Source organism: Cricetulus griseus, chromosome 8 (genome assembly GCF_003668045.3).
Source record: "Cricetulus griseus strain 17A/GY chromosome 8, alternate assembly CriGri-PICRH-1.0, whole genome shotgun sequence".
NCBI classification, from domain to species: Eukaryota; Metazoa; Chordata; class Mammalia; order Rodentia; family Cricetidae; genus Cricetulus; species Cricetulus griseus.
This window is the reverse complement of record NC_048601.1, coordinates 86,337,840-86,361,072: the sequence shown is the minus strand read 5'-3', so window position 1 is coordinate 86,361,072 and position 23,233 is coordinate 86,337,840. Positions and strand designations below refer to the sequence as shown.

At 45.9% G+C, this 23,233-nt stretch overlaps 1 protein-coding gene across 2 annotated transcripts in view; it reads right to left on the bottom strand.

Moving 5' to 3' along the window:
• Nucleotides 1–18,925, bottom strand: part of Nod1 (nucleotide binding oligomerization domain containing 1) — a 53,034-nt gene extending 34,109 nt beyond the window's left edge. Inside the window, exons 1-2 of one of the 2 annotated variants that reach the window (XM_027429675.2) lie at nucleotides 18,759–18,925; nucleotides 15,377–15,436 (exon numbers count right to left, since the gene is read on the bottom strand). The gene's annotated coding sequence lies outside the window, so the exon portion shown is untranslated. The remainder of the gene's footprint in view (nucleotides 1–15,376; nucleotides 15,437–18,758) is intronic. The other variant, XM_027429674.2, reaches the window with a different exon arrangement.
• Between the last annotated feature and the right edge of the window lie 4,308 nt (nucleotides 18,926–23,233).

Below are 23,233 nucleotides of genomic sequence, written 5' to 3'. Positions count from 1 at the left end.
CAGTAATCCCTCACCCACCTTCCTCTAAGTAACACCCAGGAAACTCACTTGTTCATCAAGTTGGACTTTGATGCTATCTGTAGCTTGGTCCATCTTTGGTTCCTTATCTGGGGTAAGTAAACGTTTATCCATGTCTCCCCAGAAACAGTGTCACAAGGCACACACTTATGAGGGAATATCTGTGCTCTTACTGTTCACTCTTGAGGCTTTGAAATCTGGTGTGTCTTACACTTAGAGGACATCTAGATTCTGGCCAGCAACACTGAAAGCGTTCACACTGAAAGCGTTCACTGAAAGCATTCAATGACCTCGTGGTAGAGGTGATTTTGCAACTTTGTACACTTGAAATAGAAACCTACTGCCCTTTGTCAGTCAAGGGACTCTGGCCAGCTGGAGTGTGGCAGGCATAGCCCTGGCAGGCCCTGCCTTTCTCCCCCATTTCCTCTGCCTTGCTAAAAACTGTTAGATTACATTCCTGAAGCTAGCCCCAAGGTCTATTCCCTTATTTGTCCACTTTTTCTTCCTGAGGCTGACTACCAAGGTCCAGCTATCAAAGTACTGAAATCCAGCAACCAACCCCCCCACCCGCTTTGACTCACCTAATTAACATGGCCAAATAAATTAAACACCTCATCCTAACATGGTGTTTCCCCTTTTACTTTATAAACTGCCATTTTCCTATGGGTCACATCTGTCTCCTCTCTATCCAGAGGCAGCCCTTTGTCCCACCCCAGGACAAATACCCTTCCCCCCTCCCTTGTTCCTTTACCCTTCTTCCTCTTCCTCCTGTCTTTGTCTCTTATCCCTGCCCTCTGTTTTTCTGGGGCAAATAAATCTCCTTTGCACTAAGAACTTTGTCTTGGGGTGTCTTGAGCTGACTCCTGGGTTCCCTACAGTCAGTGTGCAGCCTGACTACATCTTTGATCCCTGTCAGCTCCTCCTGCTCATGAGCTGCAGTCCTAATTATAACATGTGGCTTGGTCCAAAGTCTACAACACCCATCCCATAAGATCCCACCATTAGGTGTCACTGTCAATGTGATGGCTTTCCCCATCACATTCCTAAATTCCTGCCAGAGATATATGAGAGTCCCTGTTAAGCTGTATTGTGAAGAAAGGGTTCCCATTTTCCTAGACTTTGGAATTAGTGGTTGACTCTGGTTTAGGTTTTTATGCTAAATCAGCTTACTAGGCAATGACACTGTCACAATCCATACCTCAGGGACATTATCCACAGCTAGTGGGAAACTAGTAATGGTGGCCTGCTGTGTGACCTTCATTGTGTGGGTTTTAAGTTAACTAAGAGCAAGTGTTATGATACTGGTCTAACAAAACTCTGGGAACTTCCAAGGACATCTTATAGGACCAGGTTTTATCATAGCAACAACTAATTTTGAGGGGTTTTGGATCTACTAGACGTCATTTATATGGCCACATTGAATTCCAGTAGTTTTAGCTGATAGGGTAGTGCAAGAATTAAGGCATTATGCTGGCCTGCCCATGTCACCTGGCAGAATGCACTCAGGCAGTACCCTGGTCATCCTAGGGTTCCATGATTGTATAGTCTGCACGAAGGTGCAAAAGACTCCTTTAAAAGACAGTCCCTTGACCACTTACACTCTCTTTCCCTGTCTCTTTCCTGCTGTTCTCCTGGGGGCAGACAGGGCTTTTTCCTGTCCTCCTCTTCTCTCTGCTCCCCCACCGTGTGTGTGTGTGTGTGTGTGTGTGTGTGTGTGTGTGTGTGTGTGTGTGTGTGTGTGTGTGTGTGTGTGTATGTGTGTGTGTGTGTATGTGTGTGTGTGTGTATGTGTGTGTGTGTGTGTGTGTGTGTGTGTGTGTGTGTGTGTGTGTGTGTGTGTGTGTGTGTGTGTGTGTGTGTGTGTGTGTGTGTGTGTGTGTGTGTGTGTGTGTGTGTGTGTGTGTGTGTGTGTGTGTGTGTGTGTGTGTGTGTGTGTGTGTGTGTGTGTGTGTGTGTGTGTGTGTGTATGTGTGTGTGTGTGTATGTGTGTGTGTGTGTCTGTGTGTGTGGTGTGTGTGTGTGTGTGTGTGAGTGTGTGTGTGTGTGTGTCTGTGTGTGTGGTGTGTGTGTGTGTGCATCTTTACCTCTGTTCTCTTTCCTTTCCCCTTCCCTCTTCCCTCTCCTTTCTAATAAAACTTGTCACTTAAGCTCTGTCTGCCTGGCATGTTTGTCCCTCTGCCTCGGTCACCCTCTCCCGCCATGGAATCTGCCAAGGTTTCCCTGGCGCTTTATCCTAATAGGTAGATGAGACTTGTGGTCTCATCTGATGTCTTAGTCAAGCTGTTGACAGTTCATGGACTAGTGACAGGTTAAGGGCCCAAAGTTTGTTTGCCTGGTCCCCACCGCCCTGGTGGTGAGCCTCAACTGTCTAAGCGTTAGCGATCAACAGCCTGTGAAAGTCGCTTTAGCAACTTCCCTTTCTAGAAATCGGCCCTCTGAGGAGAATGAGAAGTTCTGACGGGTTTTGGTTTTGTTTCATTCCGTCGAGATTCCTGCTGTTGAATGTGAGAAAGTAGTTGGCAGTTCCCAGAGGAACTGCAAATGACTGAGTCAACACATTGTCTCCAGCCACATAACGCAGCACCAGGCAGCCGCACATGTGAGCGCAATAAAATACAGCATGAGCATCACGAATGAAAGGCTGAGAAAGTCAGGCTCAAAGGAACTGAATGTACTGTGTGGCTTCGTGTGTTTCCTGAAATCAGCTCCGGGACAGCGGGGAGATAGCAGCCATGGAGACAGTGATTGCAAGCAAGAGCCAAGCAAACTCCCGAGGACATAGAAACACTGTGTATCCTGAGTGAGTGATATATGTATCATATGTGTGCACACACGTATGTGTGTGTTTATATAGTGTATATCCATCCGTGGCTTCCACATCCTTGTATTCAATCAACCATGGATCAAGACTATTCAGGAAAATATTGCACCTCACTAAACATGTATGTTTTCATTGTCATCATTTCTTTAATTGAATAGTATATAACTTTTATAGCTCTTCCAGTGCATCAGGCAGCATAGTAATCTAGAGATGATTTGAAGTGTTCAGGAGGATATGTGTGATATGAAGATACTCATCGTGTCTTGCATCAGGAATTTGCACACTGAGATTTTGTTTTCCTTGGAGCATTCTGAGGAATGCCCATCCTTTCTGTGTCTTTATAACTTGTTCACTAAACAAAAAATGCAATACCTAGTCAACGGTAGAAAAATTTGTGGAAGGGGGCTGGAGAGATGTGTCAACAGTTAAGAGCACTGGCTGCTCTTCCAGAGGTCCTGAGTTCAATTCCCAGAAACCACATGGTGGCTCACAACCATCCGTTATGAGATCTGGTGCCCTCTTCTGGCCTGGAGGCATACATGCACATAAAACACTGCTTAAATAAGTAAATAAATATTTTTTTAATTGTGAAAGGAAACAAATAACAACAAGAAGAAGCTTAGAGAACAAAGCAAAGCTGTCATGAGACAGCTTGTTAGAGGATGTCCTCCACCCTCGACATTTGTGTGCACAGGTTGGTACCACACTATTTCCTTGTACCCTCGGAATTACCCCATGTTTCTTTTTTTTTTTTTAATCATGTTTTTATTTGAATTAGAAACAAGATTGAATCACACGACAATCCCAGTTCCCTTCTCCCTCCCGTCCTCCCCTACCACCCCCCCAACTAAAACCCTACCTATCACATAGCCTTTCTTCTAATCTACACCTGACTCAACCTTTCTGCTCCCTCATGACCTCTGCATCCTTCCTCTTCTTCCCTTCTCCTCATGTTTCTCTGAGATGGCAGAAACTGAGTTCTAAACAGTCAGGCTTTCCAGTAGCTGAGTGCTTTGCCTGGCGTGACTGTCCCTTCATGAAGGGCAAAAGAACTGAAGAGTGAGCACTGCAGCTTCAGACTTCTGTGCCCAAGCAATCCTCACACTCAAGAGCCTGAACGATGATGCCAAATGGAGCATGTTTCTTGGTCTGACCCTGTGACCTAAAGAGCTGCAACAGTCTAGATGCCAGTGTCATAACTGACAGGGTTCCACCCTCACTGTGAGGAGCAATGACTGCCAGGGGTGGAAGGCAGCAGGAGAGTCAACTGATGTTACCGCCTTACTCATTTTTTCCTCGGATTTGCTGTATGGGGGACTGGGTAGGCACCAATGATAATAGCTGACAGAGCCAGCTCTTTACTGGGTCCCCAGCTTCACCAACTACTTTACAAATGCTGTGAGAGGCAAAACAAACTTGGTTGAATGCACGACTTCTGGAGACCCACCCCCACCCCCTGGTCTCACCCCACTCACCCACGTTCACACCTTTTGCCAGCAGCAGGGAGATCAGTTAACGGGACCTCATCTGAATGGGCTGCTGGCCAGAGCTTTTCAGGCTGGAGAGGATGAGGCCCACAGAGGTGATGGCTGTTCCCGAGGCTCCCTACAAAGATCCTACACTTAGCAAGTTAGTTGCTCTGTGCCTTGATTTTCCTGAAGTAAGATTCCCTGTCTTAGGGTATTGCAAAAAAATCTTGAGCTAATGCACTGGAAGGGCCTACACAAGGCTGGCATGAAGTCGATCTCCACCGGGCTGGCACAGAAATTGCCAGGAGTAGCCTTCTCAGCTCACCTTTCTTATTATCCCATCCTTACGCCAGCTTCAGGTGACAGTGACTGTGAGGAACACTGCTGAGCATGAGGAGGCCAAGCAGATCTCTACCCTCAGCTTTATAACCTGGCAGCTCAGACAGACTCAGAATGAGGCGTTTACAAGTACAGTGGGAGTGAATAGGAAATGCCCGGAGAATAAAGAAAAAAATGGAACGAAAACATTTGCCAAGAAAATGCATAGAAATGGAGGTTACTACATTCAGTGAAATAAGCCAGACTCAGAGACAAATACTCTACTTTCTCTCACATGCAGAACCTAGATTCAAATCTCTTTCCCTCCTTCCCTCCTTGTGTGTGTACGCGTGTGTGCAAGTAAGTGTGTAAGGCTCACAGATAAGTATTGAAACATGAAAGGGGAAGAAGAGATCTTAATGAGTGGGGAGCAGGTGGCAGACAGGATATACGCGTGTCAGGAAAGCAAGGGAACAGTTTAGGGAGAGGAAGATCAGTAAGTAGAGAACAAGGAGGGGAAGGAGACATACCACATACCAAGTTGCCAAACACTGTGATGTCACCATTACTTTGTATGCTACCTTAAAAGGTGGGGGAGGGGGGAGTCTGGCAAGCCTGATACTCTCCTGAAGGCATCCTTGGTTCTATCACCATGACCACAAAGGTGCAGGGCCCATGCAAGCCTCTGTATCAGAAATTTACAGGGAGATGAGTGTAGGCAGAGCCTCTCTCTTGGGGGCTTTGTATTTGAGACACCCAGAGGAACACAGAGCAATTGAGCAGCCCCCAAATGTCCCCCACACACTCAGACCTGTCACCACTGCTTCAAGTGTCCACAACGAGAGGCCATCCACACAGCTCCCTGAAGCTGGGAAACACTAGTGAAGGCAGCACTTGGTTCTCTACAAAGCCATCGGGTGGTTCCATCCTGCAGAGGCTGCCCTGCCTGCAATGTGACCAGCCCCTCGGAAGCACAGCTAGAATTCAGACCCCATCCCAGTGACTGTGGTTGAGTCAAAAAGAGAAACTTTTTCAAAAAGAAAAAGGAAACCATTTCCCAGTAGCCACACCAGCCTAAGGAACCCACCCTTTCCTTATACACCGCATTGTTGGGAACCGTCAATTTTTTAAAACTCCATGTATTTCCAAATAAACGGCCCCACTTTCTCCAAGTTGGTGTTGCAATACCAGCAGATAAGATTTCAAGTGGATCTGAGTCTTTCCCAGAAAAAAACGTTCTTTAACCACACGACAGATACTAATTAGAGTTATACCCCAAGTTGCTTTTAAGTGGTCAAGTCGTTTCACAGGTATTTCTGTATAGAGGCTGAGCATAAACATAACACAAACAAAAGCAAGGCCAGTGTTAGAATCTGGCCACCCTATCTACTTTAACTTCTGTTCCTAGCTTAAACATGTCTTAAACAGGTTTCTGCTTCTGGCAGACATCTGAGTATCAGTTGCTGACTACAGGCTGTTCCAAGTAGACTGTGAGCCCTGGACTTACTGTGGATGTGAACCAGTCCAGCTGATGTCGACACCCCCTGTCTCTGCAACAGAGTCTGCCAACCAGAAGCTCCTGATGGAATCCCCATTGCCTAAATTCCCTTTTTTTCGATTTTGACTAACATTTCAGCCTTCTTGGGTCCCTAACTTCGTCCCAAAGTCAGCAGGAGGTAGCATGGGAAAGAATACGTCACCCATTTTCCCCGGTTAAAATGCTAAGTCAGAAGGGACTCCCTTGCATGGGGATGCCAATATCTCTCACTCCCTGATGGGGATGCTAGGGAGACAGCAATTCCAGGATTGGAATTTCCAAAAAAAAAAAAAAAAAATGGGGGAATGAAGGGACCAGCTCTCCATTACGGCAGCCATAACAGCCGAACACATGCTTGTCTGACCTTTTCTTAGTCACTAGAGGTTAGATGCCTGCCTCGTGGCAAGGAACCAATCAGAAGTTAGCTGGTGGTGCTATGCTTTATGGCTCTGGGTGTGCTTTACAGACAAGTGCACAGCAATGACATGCAGAGCATAGCAACCACCCTGGGAGGGCCTATGGGCCATAACAACCAATTGACCAATCAACACAGGGCAAATCCTCCAAGCCTGGAGGCACACCAATCCTGAGCCTGTGTGTACCCCTAGACGCTCCCATTACGCTGCCCTACAAGATCTCTATGCAGCCGGTTCGAGCTGTCTTTTCTAGCCATCCGCCATGGTGGGTGGCTAACATGGGGTTAGCTCCTTAAACAACTATAATAAAGCCTCGAACAGTTTGCAACAAGCTTTCGACTCTGCCTGGTGATTGGGGTGACCGCAGTCCTGGGCTGAGATCCTGGGGGCCTGAGCTTCTGGGGTCTTACATTGATAACCAGTGTATAACAGCTGGCTTTTTTTTTTTTCAAGACAGGGTTTCTCTGTGGCTTTTGGAGCCTATCCTGGAACTAGCTCTTGTAGACCAGGCTGGTCTTGAACTCACAAAGATCCGCTTGCCTCTGCCTCCCGAGTGCTGGGATTAAAGGCGTGTGCCACCACTGCCCAGCTTCCAGCTGGCTTTTTAATAACATGGTTTCTGGTCTTTGTAGTTACCCAGCAAACACTTTACAGAATGATTTATCTCCCTGAACCCATGCCTTCCCCTTCTTTTCCAGTATGTTGTAGAACACTGTTCATTGCTGTCTCTGTCAGGGCAGCTGTGATGACTGAGTGAGTTTCAACTTGGGCTTATTTTAAGTGACCTGCAAGATTGGGCTTATTGACCTCCCTCACAGAAGAAACAGAGAGGATGGGCCACTAGCCCCTCACCTGAGATTCCAGCCATGCTCACCTCCCTCCCAGTGGTATGCAGTTCTGCAAAGCTGCTTGTGGTTGCATGGTGTCAAGAGGCGCTGGAGCATAAAGAGTGTGGAGGATTAGCTGAGCTCAGAGGGGACTCCATCTACTCAGCTTTGGGGATGCCACTATTCAGGCTAGGAAGTGGCTGCTTCGGAGTCACCCTTGCTCTATAAGTAAACTCTTACCCACGCTCTGTAAGTAAGCCCAATAAACTCATTGCTTCTCCAAGTTACGATATGGTGGAGCTTTTTCTTTAGTCTGTCACTGGTGCCCTATCTGTCTTCTATGCTATTGTCTTGCTTTGTTTTTCTCCTCCTACCCCTAATGCTGGGATTAAACCAGGAGCCTTGTGCGTGCTTTACCACTGAGACATATTCCCTAGCCCTTAAACCCTACCCCAGAAATGCTGTAATTTGATTTCTCTGAAGCAAATGGACGATGCCAAGACACCTTTCTCATTACTACCCATTATCTGCTCCCCAATCAAATGGTTGCCAATAAAACATTTCTGGTTTAAGGCACATCTTAGAGTGGGGTGCAGTAGCACATGTTTGAAGTCCTAGCACTTGAGAGGCTGAGGCAGGAGGATCACGAGTGCTAGAACAGCCTGGGCTACATAGTGAAAACGCACACGCACACACACGCACACGCACACTAAAATGCAAGCAGCAAATAACATCTGCAGCAAGCTCAGAACTTGATGGGCACAATACGGGCTTGCGAAAGCACTGTGTTCATACAGTCTTGGGCACTGAAAATACTAGTGGAATTTGTTTATTGAATTGAGGTAAGTTAAAACCATCATTCCTTCCTAATTTAAGTAAGTGCCTGCCCATCTCAGACTTGAAATAATCTGGATGGAAAATGTCATTCAGAACACATCAGGTTCAGATACCAGCATGACCAAAACCTCAGACATAACTTACAACATAGATCCATGAATGCTAAGGGTCACAACTGCACTCTCCTTTATGAAACTGTTTCTGTCTCATGCAGGAGTCATTCTGGGGACTTTAACCCCACAGCTTCCTCTCTGAGGAGCTACCAGTGATGAAGACTATTACACTAAGCTACTTGCACAGATTCTCAGGATTAGAGTGATGAATTGAACAGCATGGTTCTCCATCCCTCCAATGGCCAGGCAGTGGCTGGGTTGGCTAATTCATCCTAAGAGCTGGCTAATGGATACCAAAGTCAAGCCTGTTCCTATGCTTCACTCATATGGCAATGTAGAGCACACATGCTCAGCCACTTAAGTGGGTCCTGTCATCTCTGCTGCATGATCCACCAAAATCCACACTTCTCTCTCTCTTACTTTGTTGTCAATCGCTTAATAAAATTAACCTGGAAGAACAGCCCAGTTTGATACTGTTTCTGCCACACCAGGAAATGATTGACAGGATATCTGGAGCGCCCTTGGCAGATGGATAAAGCTACCATAGTTACTGAATGCTTTTAAACTCTATTAGCTCTCATTTACTTTAAGCATCTAAAAGCATTTGATCCCTCAGCATTTCAAAGCAGAGAGAGAAATCAGCCCCAATCCAAAGCATCTCTCTCCCTTTCTCTCTCTCCACATAACCTGAAGCCCAGGCACACAGGCACTGCCATCCTGCCCACAGAGAAAGGAATGCAGACACATCTGATATAAGCATTCCTTGGAATTCAGTGATGACACATAGACATTCTTTCACAACTGCTCAGCTTCTGGGAAGCCCAGTGGATTCCACCACATCTACACAGCCCCGAAGTCCTACACAGAGTTCCTAAGAGCCAGCCACTCTGCTTCTAGAGTAGAGAAGACCATCCATACAACTTCTTAAACATGGAAAGTGAGGCCCTTAGCAGGTCAAAGACTTGTAAACATCAACTAAAACTGGAACCCAGGACTCTTGGCTGTTAGGCAAACACTTTCTCTGTTTGCTTCTGGCTAGAGTAGCAACAACTCTTCCTGTCTTTCAGTAGGGACTGAATGAGAGAAGGTCCAGTCCCCACCTCCATCTGTCCTCCACTAAGTCCATCTCTCCACACTGCAAATTCCCATGGTACTTTATCCCTGGCACTTTCGTGGAAGGTGGTACTTCAAAAAAAGCAAAAAACAAAAAACAAAAAACAAAAAACAAAAACACTAATCAGGAAGTCAACCAGCCGGGTGTTGTCTATCTGGTCTTCCTTCCTTCCTTCCTTCCTTCCTTCCTTCCTTCCTTCCTTCCTTCCTTTCTCCTCAAATTTTATTTATTTTTATTTCATGTGCATTGGTGTTTTGCCTGCATTTATGTCTATATGAGGATGTTGGGTCCCCTGGAACTGGAGTTACAGATAGTTGTGAGCTACCATGTGGGTGCTGGGGATTGAAACTGGGTCCTCTGGAAGAGTGCTAGTGCTCTTAACACTGTCAATAAGGGACACTGATGCATTTGCATAGTCCACAGACTCGCTTCAGAAACAGCACCAAAGAGTTTATCAGCAGATGAGTGCAGATCTGCTGTCAGTCCTTCACATAGCTACCACATTTAAAAAAAAAAAAAAAAAAAAAAAAGGTAACTAGAGAGCCAGGTGTGGTGGCTCAGACCTGTAAACTCACCCTGAGCTACAGAATGAGAAAAAGGAAGGCAGAAGGAAGGGAGGAAGGGAAAACAGAGCTAGAGCACAGAGTCTCAGTTTCTAAAGCATGATGAGTGCAATGGCTGGAGTGGTTAAGAGCACTGGCTGCTCTTCCAGAGGATCTGAGTTCAATTCCCAGCAACCACATGGTGGCTCACAACCATCTATAAAGGATCCAATGCCCTCCTCTGGCAAGCAGAGGAACATGCAGACAGAGCATACATATAAATAAATAAATAAGTCTTTTTTAAAAAAAGAAAGTGAATCACTTGCAACTTAGTGACCACACCCCTTATTAAGATGCTCAACTGCTAACAGACATTGTTCCTATTTGGATGCAGGCCTTGAAAAAGATCATGACTCGAGCTCATGAATGAGGGTCCAGTGGATAAAAAGAATCCTAAGAAGGGGGCTGGAGAAATGGCTTAAAGGTTAAAGGACACTGGCTACTCCTCCAGAGGTCCTGACTTCAATTCCCAGCAACCACATGGTGGCTCACAACCATTTATAGAGGGGTCTGATGCCCTTTTCTGGCATAAAGTACATGCAGACAAAGCACTTGTACATAAAATAAATACATCTTTTTAAAAATTCTAATAAGAAGAACAAATAGAGGAAATCAGATCCTTGGGTTTACCCAGCTCTGGAATTCCTCAAAGGGCGTAAAGAAATGTTCCCCATGAAGGCCAGCAAGATGGCTTGTTGAGTAAAGGCTTGCTGCCAAACTGAAGGCCCAAGTTTGACCCCTGAGTCCTGCATAGGAAAGAATTGAGCCCCACAAATTGTCCTCTAGCCTCCACAAATGCCCCTTTCAAATAAATACATGTGATTTTAATTGGGGGTGGGGTGGGGTGCTATGCACAGGGCAGATTAGCAACCCAGAAGATATCTGAAGGTGGCGTTTAGGATTTACACAGAAAGTGTCTGAGGTGGGTGTATCAGATGAAAGACATTTCTTAGGAACAGCATGTATTAGTCACCACAGAAGCCTAAGGTGAAACTTGGCTGTGAACAAATAAACACACTGCTGACTGCCGGCCAAAGGGCTCCATGAAGTCTGTCTTGTTCTACCTGAACACATGTGCACAGCCAGCAGAATCCAGAACACAAATCTGTCATGGATTTCAGATGGAAAAGACAGGAATGCATGGACTTGGAGGGGTCAATGAGACATTGAGATGACAGAAACACCATCCTAAACTGTCTTCCTCAGAGCCTGCACAGCCTGGACCAGGCCTTGATGAGTGAGCTTCTATCACATGGAGACCTGTTTAACCAGCCACAATACATGCAACGGAGATGGACAGGGTGTTGCGGATGGGGTTCTCCAGTGCAGTGGAGCGTTTCTGTGACCTGGATGTCTGAGTAAAGAATTTCTTCTCTCTCTGTGTCTCTGTCTCTGTCTCTGTCTCTGTCTCTCTCTCTCTCCCTTCCCTTCTTTCTTTTTCTCTTTCTTCCTTCCATCTTTTCTCTTTCTTTCTTTCTTTCTTTCTTTCTTTCTTTCTTTCTTTCTTTATTTCAAATCTGGATTCTGTGGAGGTAGTTCAGGAATGGAGCCCACACTTAGCACCTAAGAGGTCCTGGTTTCAACCCACAGCACTAAAAACAAAAGGGTAAAACATAACCAATGAGGTACCTCCCACAGTATGCAAATTCCCTAGAAGCTGAATTTTGGTTTTACAAAGATAAAACAGGTGGGGAAAGCACCTCTTTCAGCCAGAGGTGGCAGAACAGACGCATGAAACTGCCTTATATGCATGGGACAGCTAGTATTTTGTGCCTGCAATCTCTAATCCCAGTCCCAACCTCAGTCTACTTTGAGGAGTCTTTTGTTCCTGATTCCAGGAGCCAGGATGGATCAGAATCTCTCATACACTATCCATTGAGACTCCTGATGAAGGATGCTCAGTGCCTAGAAGAGCCCCACCCATTCATACTCATCTGTCTCCAGAAACTGTTCAGAGTTAGGGACTTCGGGCTGGGCACACTTGACACTGAACCCGCCTCCACTGTGTCCCGAATTGAGGATCCTTTATTCAGAGATTGAAAACACTGACTACATTCAGAACTGTTTCACGCTCTAGCACAGGCTTGCTCCCCCCACCCCTTCCTGTTTTTCTTCAGTACTGAGGATGGAGTAGCACAAGCTTTCTAAATTCATCGTGTAATCATTGATATAGTTTAACCATTTGCCTCCCAAAATGCTTGTGTTAGAAACTGGTTCTCAAGGTTATAGTTAGTGGTGTATGGAGGTGGGACCTTTGAAGGAGGCTGGGTTATGGGGATCCCATCCTCAGGATGGGCCACCACTAGATGTCCCCAAGAAGCCCATATGTTAAAGTTTTAGTCACCAACTTATTGCTCCTGGGAAATGGTGGACCCTTTAGTAGGTGGAAGGGCATTTCACCACAGTATCAAGTCATTGAAAGGAATAGTAGGACCCCAGCCACTGGTTTCACTCCAGCCACCCTGATGCCACCACTGTGTCTCATCATAGGTACAAAGACAACAGGGCCAACCAAACATGGTTACAACACCTCTGAAACCATGAGCCAAAGCAAAACCTTTTTTCCTTTTAAGTTGTTCATCTCTGGCATTTTATCACAAGAATAGAAAACTATCACAGTGGGTTTTCAAGGGAGTGGGTCAGATATCATGAGTGGGTCTGCTACGGAAGCAAGATTTTGCCCTCTCATGAGGCCCTCTGTCTCTTTCTGACCATCCTTCCTATGATCTGCTTATAGATTAATAATAGTACGGTGGTCTGAAAGAAAACGGCTCCCAAAGGGAGTGGCACTATTGGGAGGTGTGGCTTTGTTGGAGTAGGTGTGGTCTTGTTGGAGGAAGTGTGTCCCTGTGGGGACAGGCTTTGAGGTTTCTTATGCTCAAGCCATGCTCAGTATCTCAGTACACTTCCTGTTGCCTGCATATCAAGATGTAAGACTCTCAGTTCCTTTTCCAGCATCATGTCTGCCTGCATGACACCACATTGTACCGTGATGATAATGGAGTGACTCTCTGAATTGTAAGCCACCCCATTCAAATGTTTTTCCTTTGTAAGAGTTGCATGGTCACATGTTTCTTTACAGCAATAGAAACCCTAAGACAACAAGGTAAAGATGGAAATTGTTCAGCAGCTCTCTATTGCATGTTAGAATAAAATCCCATCCTTACTCAGCCCAGGAGTCCCTGCTCAGCCTGAACTTGGCTCGATCTCTAGCTCCTCTCATTCCCTTCTTGCTCAGGCTTTACGAAGACAGTCACTTACTGTTACATACCCAGTTCCTTCCCACCTCTGAGCTTCAGACATGCTGTCCCGTGACTCTCAAATCTCGCCCCTGTGTACATCCCCACATCTTACTGAAAGGCTCCCTAGAGAGGAGAGCCTCTAAACCTGGAATGCTCTGGTCTATCTCAGGAGGAGTTGTCATTTCTCCTTACAGTGTCCGGTACATTTTATAATTATGCATTTTCTTGTATGCTTACATTCTGCCCCACTAAGGACTGAACGTCCGTGTTTCCACTCATGAGTCAAAGTGCTAACCCCCAGCATGACAGCTTTGGAGAGGATGGGTAATGGTTAGGTTTAAATGATACCCTGGGAATGAAGCCCCCATGGTGAGACTAGTAGATTTATAAGAAGAGACAAAAGAATACTATCTTGTTTTCTCCATCTGTCCCACAAGGACACAAGTGACCATCTATAAACCAGGTAGAGAGAACTAACTAACCCTGACCCTGCTAGAGGCCCAATCTCATACTCCTTGTCTCTAGGAAATAAATAAATAGAAAAAAAGAAACAAATACCTGATGTTTAGAACACAGACTCTAAAATCTATCTGTTTGCCATCCAGATAACTACCATGAGTTTGTATACTCCATTAGCCATGCACTCTATAGATCCCAGACTGGCCTCAAAGCTGCTGTCTTCCAGGCTTCACTTCATAGTGCTGGGATGTAAAGCAAGCACTACCAAACCCAGGTAATACAATGCTTGAGTCTTTTATGTTTTCAATTTGGGTTTTGAAGTGTCAGGACTTGAACCCAGGACCTTGTGAACTCTGGTCACACACTCTACCACTGTGTTATACCCCCGATTCCCAAGTATTAATACACCTCTGCTCCCAGTGAGATCTTCTGATAATAGGTGCTGAATTAAAGTGTTGAAGAACTGAAACTCCAAAGAGCGTGGAAGAACCAGGAGTTACAGTTTTATACTAGTCTTCCTTCAAGGCTGAGGAGCCAGCAAAGCACTTCAGACCCCTGGAAATGTCCACTTCATTATTAGATACGCTCAAGCACCTCCCACTTACTCTTGACATTCACCCTACCCCACACAAACCTCTGGGAAGGTTGCCAGATATCGGTGCAGAAGAGAAACAAGCCATTGGGATGCAAAGGATAGCGGAGTGAATAAAACCACAAAAGCTGGGGTTCTCTTAAAACTATTTAAACTCTGTCACTTTTCCCAGAGTCCCATCCTGGTAGGGTTTCTGTGCTCCCCACCCACACACCCACACACCTGCCTGCCATAAAGGCATACTTTACTGCATTCAGGAGACATTATCACAAAATAAACAATATAATATACTCTAATAAAGTGAAGTCTATACCAGTTACAAGGCTTTTGTTTTTTTTTTTCTCTCAGTTACAGCCCAAGCAGTGGTTGGGGTTTAAGTCATCTCAGGGGCACAAGAGGAAGTTCCTACTTCCACTCCTTAAACTGGCAGAAACACTGCTCTGCAGGGCAACATGCACACACCTGCCCTTAATTACAGGTAGAAGCCTGGAGAGGTGGGCAGGGCCAGCAGAGAGGGCGGGGTCCCACTGAACATCCAGGCAGAATTTAAGAACCCAGGCTTGCTGGGCTGGCTTCAAATCCTGAGTGGAGAACTGTTGACTTGGGGTTAGTCCTTTAACCTCATGGGACTTCAGCTACCCCACCTGGAAGATGGGAGCTACAGCTAGGGGCTTGGGGGCTGTTGGGAAGACTCAGTGAGAGGAAAAGCAAGCAAGCAAGCAAGCAAGCAAGCAAGCAAACAAACAAACAAAACCCCAGCACATCATGCATCCCATAGCTCTGTCTGTCACACAGCAAGTCTGTGGACCTGTTCTTCCAAATCTGGAATCTGCCTATCATCCTCACTTCATTTCATCACACCTTGCGTCAACCCTGGTCTTCTAGATGAGCGCTGACCCCTATTTTACAGATGCCAGAGCCCAGGCCAAGGTCACACGAAGAGATGGTAAAACCAGCCCTGGAACCACAGCTGCCATCATTATTACCATCACCACAGTAATCACCACTTACTGGAAGCTAGGTGAGGTGCACGGTGCTTCACAGATTAGCTCATCATTGGCTCAAAACACCCTGTTTGGAAAGAATGTCCTAGGTTACAAAGGAAGGCATCACCTTTAAGAAACAAAGTAATGGTGTGCCCCCCACCCCCAACTCTGAGTCCAAAGCCCAAGGTTTCTTCTACATCCATCTGCTATCTGCTTTACAGAGATCAAGAGCCTGCACTTGAAGCCTCAGGAAGCAAACCTGGTGGCATGTTTTTGAAATCTCCATTGTACCTGGCATGGTGATGCCTGCTTTAGACCCTAACACTCTAGAGGCAGAGGCAAGAGGATCCATATGAGTTTGAAGCCAGCCTGGTCTACATAGTGAGTTTCAGGACTGCCGAGGCTATTAGTGAGACCTTGCCTCAAAAAATAACAATGAAATAAAATTTAAAACTCCATTGTTAAATGGAGCCAGGAAGGCCCTCTCAAGGGAGGATCTGCTGTCCTGAGGTATTCAGAGACTGCAAGTCCCCAAGGGAAAGCCTAGCCTTTTACCTACTTCCTTCCAGAAAGTTTGCTCTGTGGGTCACAGGAGGAAAAAAGTGGGATTTTGTTAACATAAAGCACAGAAGTTTCTTGGCCATTGCATATGTAATCTTTGGGGAGTTAGAAATGACTCACATATTGTCCCCAAGAAAATTTACCTTCTCACAACTCTCCTGCCACTGAGGAAGTTTCTTCATTAATACGTGACTGTCTTCGGTGGTGGCACATAGCTGTGAAAGCATCCATGGAGTCATTAACTACTACCCCACCCCCAACGTCTTCCAACCCTAACCTATGTGGTGGGGACGATACAACAGAAAAGCAAGGGACAGCTCCAGTCTAAAACAAATATGTAGCAGGACCCGGGCCTGCAACCCCAGCTACTCAGGAGGGAAAAGTGGTAGGACCCATAAGCTGGGCTACAGGCAGAGTTAACGGACAGCCTGGACAACTTAGTGAGACCCTGACTGAAGATTTTAAGAGTAAGAAGAGGACAGGGTTATCGGGCAACGGCAGAGCTCTTGCTTAGTATTCACAAAGTCTTAGGTTCAGTCCCCAGTACGGCAGTAGTAATGATGATGATGATGGACCAAGACCTAGTGCGAATCACGTACGTGCTCACTGGGCCATTTCCTGGGCTTTGTCTTCAACCATTTACTACTCCTTTAAAATATATTTTCCTATAATTCTGAGGAAAATAACTTGTTTGCAAAAACAAATTCTAAAGTGAGTTTATGGCTTAGCCTGTTGGTTTTAAGGAAGCAGGGTACTTCATTGCCTCGTTGGCTATAAAGACGTGCATCTCTTTCTAGTTACTCTCTTCCATCAGAGGCCTGGATAGCGCTCCATCAGATAACAGCCTGTTCTCCATGGGTTGGCAGGAGACTAACTGGGGAGGGTGGAGCCTCCTGCTGTGACTGACTCCATATAGGACTCTGCCCACAGTTTGGTGCCTGCCAATTTCAGATGAAATTCAAGTCTAAGTAAGCATTGAAGCCAGGAAGTCTTGTGTTGGCCAGTGTCCCAGCACTTCCTGAAATCCATCAGCTAATTGAAAAGACAGCAACTACTCCCTCTCACTACAGAGTCAAGTTTAGGTGAAACACCTGCCCTCCATGAGCCTCCACAGACATGCTCACAACCTGTAGACATCTCGAAAAGCAGGCTGCTGCAGGGCATGCAAGTACATAGGAGCTCTCCTAACTCCATCTTGCCCAAAATCCTCCCAAAGAAAAATGTAGAAGAAACTGTCACGTACAGTGACTGACACTTGTCCGCCATGCCTTCACAGTTTATGTTTTGAATGTCTTATCCAAACAGTGCTGCTGCTTGCTGTTAACCCTGGCAGTGACAGTCCCAACAGAGTGGGCAGCTGGGTGGCCATTTTAAATGGGAGGCAGGCATCAGTAAGGACAGGTTGTGGAATTCTCTTATTCAGATCCCTGGCTGTCCTTGGTCTTTGATGAAAGACTCCAGACCAACAGTCAAGAGCAAAACAAGAACACCGAGGCTGTTGCCAGCAAGAGAGCCATGTGTGCTGCATCAGTTTTAAGTCCTGCTGACAGCCCAGCTTTCTTGAAAGTGACTGTTTAAAAAATATATATATATATGGTGTAGAAACACAGGAGAGTGAGGCTTTAAGGAACACAGTTTCTGAACAAATACTCCATCATAGTGGCTACACTAAAAAGAGATAATTGTGGCACATAAATTACCACTACTCTATCGTCCAGTAATGGAGCCCCTGCTATGGACCATATAATGTACCTTATCCAGCTGTTAGCTTCACTCTGTCCAGACTTTATCAGTAAGAAAAGAGAGGCTTGGAGGGGCCATTTTCAACTTGCTGATCACATCATTCAAGTGGGAAGAATCAAAGGTAGGAGTCAGGTTTACTGGGTCTCTATTCTACAAAAACAAAACCTACTCTTTCAGCCTTCGAAAGGGCCCAATTCCACCTCTAGGCCGAGGGTTTTAAATCTGCCTCTCCCCTGGCCAGCATGTATGAGGATGACTGTCCATTTTTCCAGTGGCTCCTGGATCACAACAGATGTGAACAGGGGGACTCCCCTCTCCAACAGACTTTCTGGATATTAACCCTGAACACTTCGGGTATTCTTTTTTTGTTGTTTTGTTTTGTTTTTCGAGACAGGGTTTCTCTGTGGGTTTGGAGGCTGTCCTGGAACTAGCTCTTGTAGACCAGGCTGGTCTCAAACTCACAGAGATCCACCTGCCTCTGCCTCCCAAGTGCTGGGCACTCCGGGTCTTCTTAATGTCTAAAGTAGGAAGGTTGCTTTCAAGCACTCAGACTCTGTCCTGCAGGCATACCTTTGGCTTTACCCTTAAAAGCCACCCTGCCAAGCAAGCATTGTCCTGCTTCCTTCTTTTGTGTTTCATGAAACAAGGAAAAGTCCTCCCTCGACCTCAGGACCTTAGGAGGTCCCTGGAAGCCTTGGCCTGTCTGTAGGCTGCACTCCGGGAAGTCCCAGTCAGCAGGCACTTTCTTTTGGCAACTACTCTTTGGTCTCTGGCTCCTAACACTCCATGCACATTGGAATCACCCCTGCAACTCTGAAGCAATAGCCTAGAAATTCCCACAGAATCGGTCTGTGGAATGGTCTGGTCATCTGGATCTGGTCCACATTTGACGATACTAAGTTGCAGGCTGGCGGGCTGAGCGTGCGGGCCTTAGATCACAGTAGGATCTTCGATTCCACTGGCTGTGAAGTGCTTGCCTCCGAACAGGCTGCATCTGAAACTCGGGGGCTTCTCCGCCCGGTTTCAGCCAGAGCTTTCGGCAGCAGCTTTTCATTTCCTCAGCTGGTCCGGAGAGCCTGCCCGCACCAACCCCCGTGACTTACCAAGTTGACAGACAGGACTTTGGCTCCGGCGGCCCGGGAGCGCGGTGGCCAGCGGTGTGGGGATCCAGGGACTAGGGTCGCGGATCCGGTGGGACAGCAGGAGCTGGAGGGCAGGGTGGACCCTGCGGCTCGCGCGGTCCGGGAACGGGAACTGGCGGGAACCACGGCTCCTCCGCCTTGCGGAGCCCGGGCTCGGGTGGGCTCCCGGGAGAGGATGGGGCGGAGCGGGCGGACGAGGCGGGGACGGGCTCCCTTTCACTCTTCCCCGGCCAGAGCCGCCGCCGCCGCCGCCGCCACTGGGCTGCACGAGCCGCCCCTGCGGAGCGGTAGTGGGCAGGTCTCCGAGTTCGCCCTGGGGTGGCACACTGGGAACTCGTCGTGCCAGCTCTGCCACGGCCGCGGAGAGCCAAGGCCCGCCCCCCACCCCACGAAAGTGCCACCCAAAGCCTGTAACCTCAACCAATGCCCGGACCCGGGAGGGAAGGCTTGTTAAACGGAGTCTGCGCCTCTCAAGAAGCTGTCCACTAAGCAAACTTCAGTTTGATCTACTTTCAGGGACCGAGGCTTTCTTCCCGTCTGTGGTTAAGTCTTCTTCTCTCGATCGTGAACGTTTCAGAGCCTTTTCATTTACTGTAACCACGTGAAGGAATTAACTTGCTAATACATTTTCGGAATAAATGTTTTTAAACGTTATTGACAATTAATCAAAAGTGCCTTCAGGTGTGTGGCCACATACTAGTCATGGATAAGAAAACTCGCATGAAGGCTGCCCTCCAAGAAAAGCAAAACTGAAACTGCAAGCTCGGTGGGCCACAGTGTGTAAGGGCCAAACTCACCCCTGCCCATTGTCAGTATTTAGTCTATCGTTTCCGTTTTTTCTTTTTTTGAGACAGCTGTTCCTTACTTGTTATTTTGGACTTTTTATTTTGGGATAATTGTATATTAATAAAGAATTGGAAGAACTAATGCACAGACCCATGCACCCTTAACCCAATTTCCTCCAACCCTGTGGGGTTATGGTACCAAACGCTACGGTAAGCAGAAAATAGATGGTAATACAGTCAAGATACAGAACAGGTCTGCCTGAAGCATCCCTTTATGTCATTCCACCTCTGTTCAGCATCTGGCAACTGCAAACCAGTTCCCATTTCTGCAATTTTTCAAGACTTAAACACATGGGATCGTGCATCAGGTTACCCTCTGAGATAGCATTTTAAATTTTGTATTGCATTTCTCTCTGTGTGTTTAAGTGTGTGAATACAGGCATGCCATGGTGCACATGGGAAGGTCACAGAACAACTTGCAGGAGTTGGTATTCTCTCTCCACTGTGTGGGTTTGGGGAGCGGATTGAACGCAAACTTGGTAGCAGGCACCTTTACCCCACTGAGCCATCTCACCAGCTCTGGATAGCAGTTGGCTGCTGTTTTGTTTCCATTTAGTAAAATCCTGAAAGGATTCGTGTAGACCATTGCTTCTATCAATAGTTACTTCCCTTTTATTATTACTGTTGGGCAGCATCCCAAGACATGAGTTCCTGTCGCTTTTTAAAAACACTGCTCACCTGTTCATAGACAACTGGGCAATTTTCAGCCTCAGAAACTTTGAGGAAACTACTCTGCTCATTTCTATACAAGCTTGTGTGTAAGCTGAAGTCTTCATTTCTGCAGGTCAAGTTCTCAAAAGCCTGCTGGGCTGTCTTCTGTAATAGCTGAAACATTTAACATTTCCACCATCGACCTGCCGAGGGTCTGCTTCACAGCTCTTTACCAGCCTCTGGTGCTGTTCTGTTTCATCCTGGCCACTTGGCCAGTTGTGTTGTCCTGGTGAGACATCGCTGTGGTTTCAGCTTGCCGATGATGCTGGACTTCTTGCATGTGCCTACTTGCCTTCTGTATATTCCCTTGAGGAAAACATGTCTCTGTGTCTCTTGTTCATTTTCTAAGTGTTGTGTGTTGAGAGTGTCTATGTATGGCTTGAAAACACTTTCTCCCATTCTTTGACTTTTCTTTCTTCCTCTTCCTTCTCTGCTTCCATCCCTCCCTCTGACAGGCTGTCCTGAAACTCTTTGCCCAAAATTACCTTGGACATCTAGTCTTCTTCCCAACAGCTGGGATTGCAAACGTATACCACCATGGTCAGACACCATAGACCAAACCCAGGCCATGCCAGGCAAAGACTGTTAGCAGCTGAGCTACACGCCTCAGACCCCTCGCTTGCCCTTTCATTTTGTGGGGTCCAGCTTACTCACTCTCCCTTTGATCATCCATGCTTTTGGCCAAATCTCAACTCTGCCAACTCCTAGATATTTAAAATTAGCAGTTACAACTTTTTCTAATAGTGTTACAGGTTTGGGATTCTATTGTTTGTTTCTTTTCCTTAACAGGATCTTGTGATATAGCCCAGACTAGCCTCACACTGCCGCCCCCACCCCCCAAATTCTGGGGTTATAGTCTGTGCCACCATGGCTGCCCAGTTCACAGCAGACATTTATTCTTAGACTCTAAAATCTTCCCTCTCCTTAGAAACAACAATTTTAATATGGGTCTCCCACATGGATATTTCCTTCAGGTCTTCCAACACAGGACTATTCCCATTTAATTTCCATTCACTTATGTCCACTTTTATTCCTTCACAAGTGTAATGTAGTCTTCACCACACACCCTGCTCACAGTTGTCTTAGATTTACGCTTAAGCATCTTCATGTTTTTTTGCTTCTTTTTTGCTATTATTTTGAAACAGAAGCTCATTGTATGGTCCCTGTGGGCTTTGAACTCACAATCTTTCCACCTCAGTCTCCCAAATGCAGTGATTATAGGCACATACCGCTGTGCACTGCTAGTATTTTCATTTTTTGGAAAGCAATTGTATACGTGATTGGTCAGAATTACAATATTGCAGCTCAAGTGGGAAATGGTGGTGATGACTTTAAAAGGTAAACATAGAATTACCATATGATCCATTATTCTGCTCCTAGGTATAAATCCGAAATAATTGAAAAGTGTCAGTCAAAAATATGTGCACAAAAATGTTTTTAAAATATGTGTACATAAATGCTCTTGGAAGAAATATTCCTAATAGTTGGGAATGAGAACAGTTCAAGTGTCCGTGATGAGATGAAGGCTAAACAAATTGTATGCATACAACTTGTGGTATTCATTCATCAAAAAGGGATGGGATTCAGATGCCTGTTACCGTGAGAGTAAAGCTTGAGGACACTGCACTGGAGGAAATAAACAAACTTGCACCTGTATGATTCCATTTATATGAAATATACATGTTAATTAAATCCACAAACACAGAGAACAGACTGGAGGTTGACAAGGGAGGGAGAAGCAGGCAGCAAACTTTTGTACCTGGTTTCACTTGGGGGTGACATAAATGTTTTGGAACTGGAGATGGTTATAACACTAAATGTATAAAATGCCAACTGTCCACTTAAAATGGCTACCTTATGAAAATACAGCTAAAATCTGTGATATTTTTTAAATTTGCTTTTTAATGTGTATGAGTGTTTTGCCTGCATGTATGTATGCATACTGCATGCATACCTGGTACCTGTGGAGGACATCAGATCCTGAGCCACCAGTGATGTGGGTACTGGGAACAGAAGCTGAGTTCTTTGGAAGAGCATCCAGTGCTCTTAACCACTTGAACCCTCTCTGGCCCCCGGTGTTTGTGTTTTTGTTTTGTTCCTTTTGCTATACTGGGGATCAGATGCAGGGCCACACACCTGGTAGGTAAGCTGTCACCTCCTGAGCTACAGCCCCAGGAAGTCTTGTATTTTTACTTTCAGTGCTTATGTGCTCATCTCTAGTATACAGGAATTCAATGGACTTTTTGTATTTTATCTTGTATCCCCTGATCCAGTCGGACTTACTTCATTGATTGTAGAGATTTAAAAAAAAAAGGAAAGAAAAACCTCCCTTGGTATGTTCTATTTGGACAATTATGTCAACCATGTATAAATAGGGATGGTTCAATTTACTGTTTTAAAAATTATATCTAAAGTAAGTGTGTGTGTGTGTGTGTGTGTGTGTGTGTGTGTGTGTGTGTGTGTTTACAAAAGAATTCAGAGAAAAACCTGAAGGAGTCAGTTTTCTCCTTTTACCATGTGGGTCCTAGGGATGAAACTCAGGTCATCAGGCTTGGCAGCAAGTCTTTACCTGCAGAGACATCTCACTGGCTGAATTTACTGTTTGTACTCTTTCTTTCTGCCTTACTGCACAGTCTGTAACTTGTAATGGTGTTGAATGAGTAGGGAGAGCGTGTATCTTTCTTATTCCCAATTTTAGGGGGAAGCATTCATTGTAGCGTTACCAACAGTGATTTTCATAAACCCTGTAAAATTTAGCTCCCTTTTTGTATTTTTCTGAGTGTTTTGTTTGTGAATGGGTGTTGGCATGTGCCAAATGCTCTTCCTGCATCAGCTGATATGTGGCTTTTGGTTTTTTTAACCGATATGTGGCTTGACAGA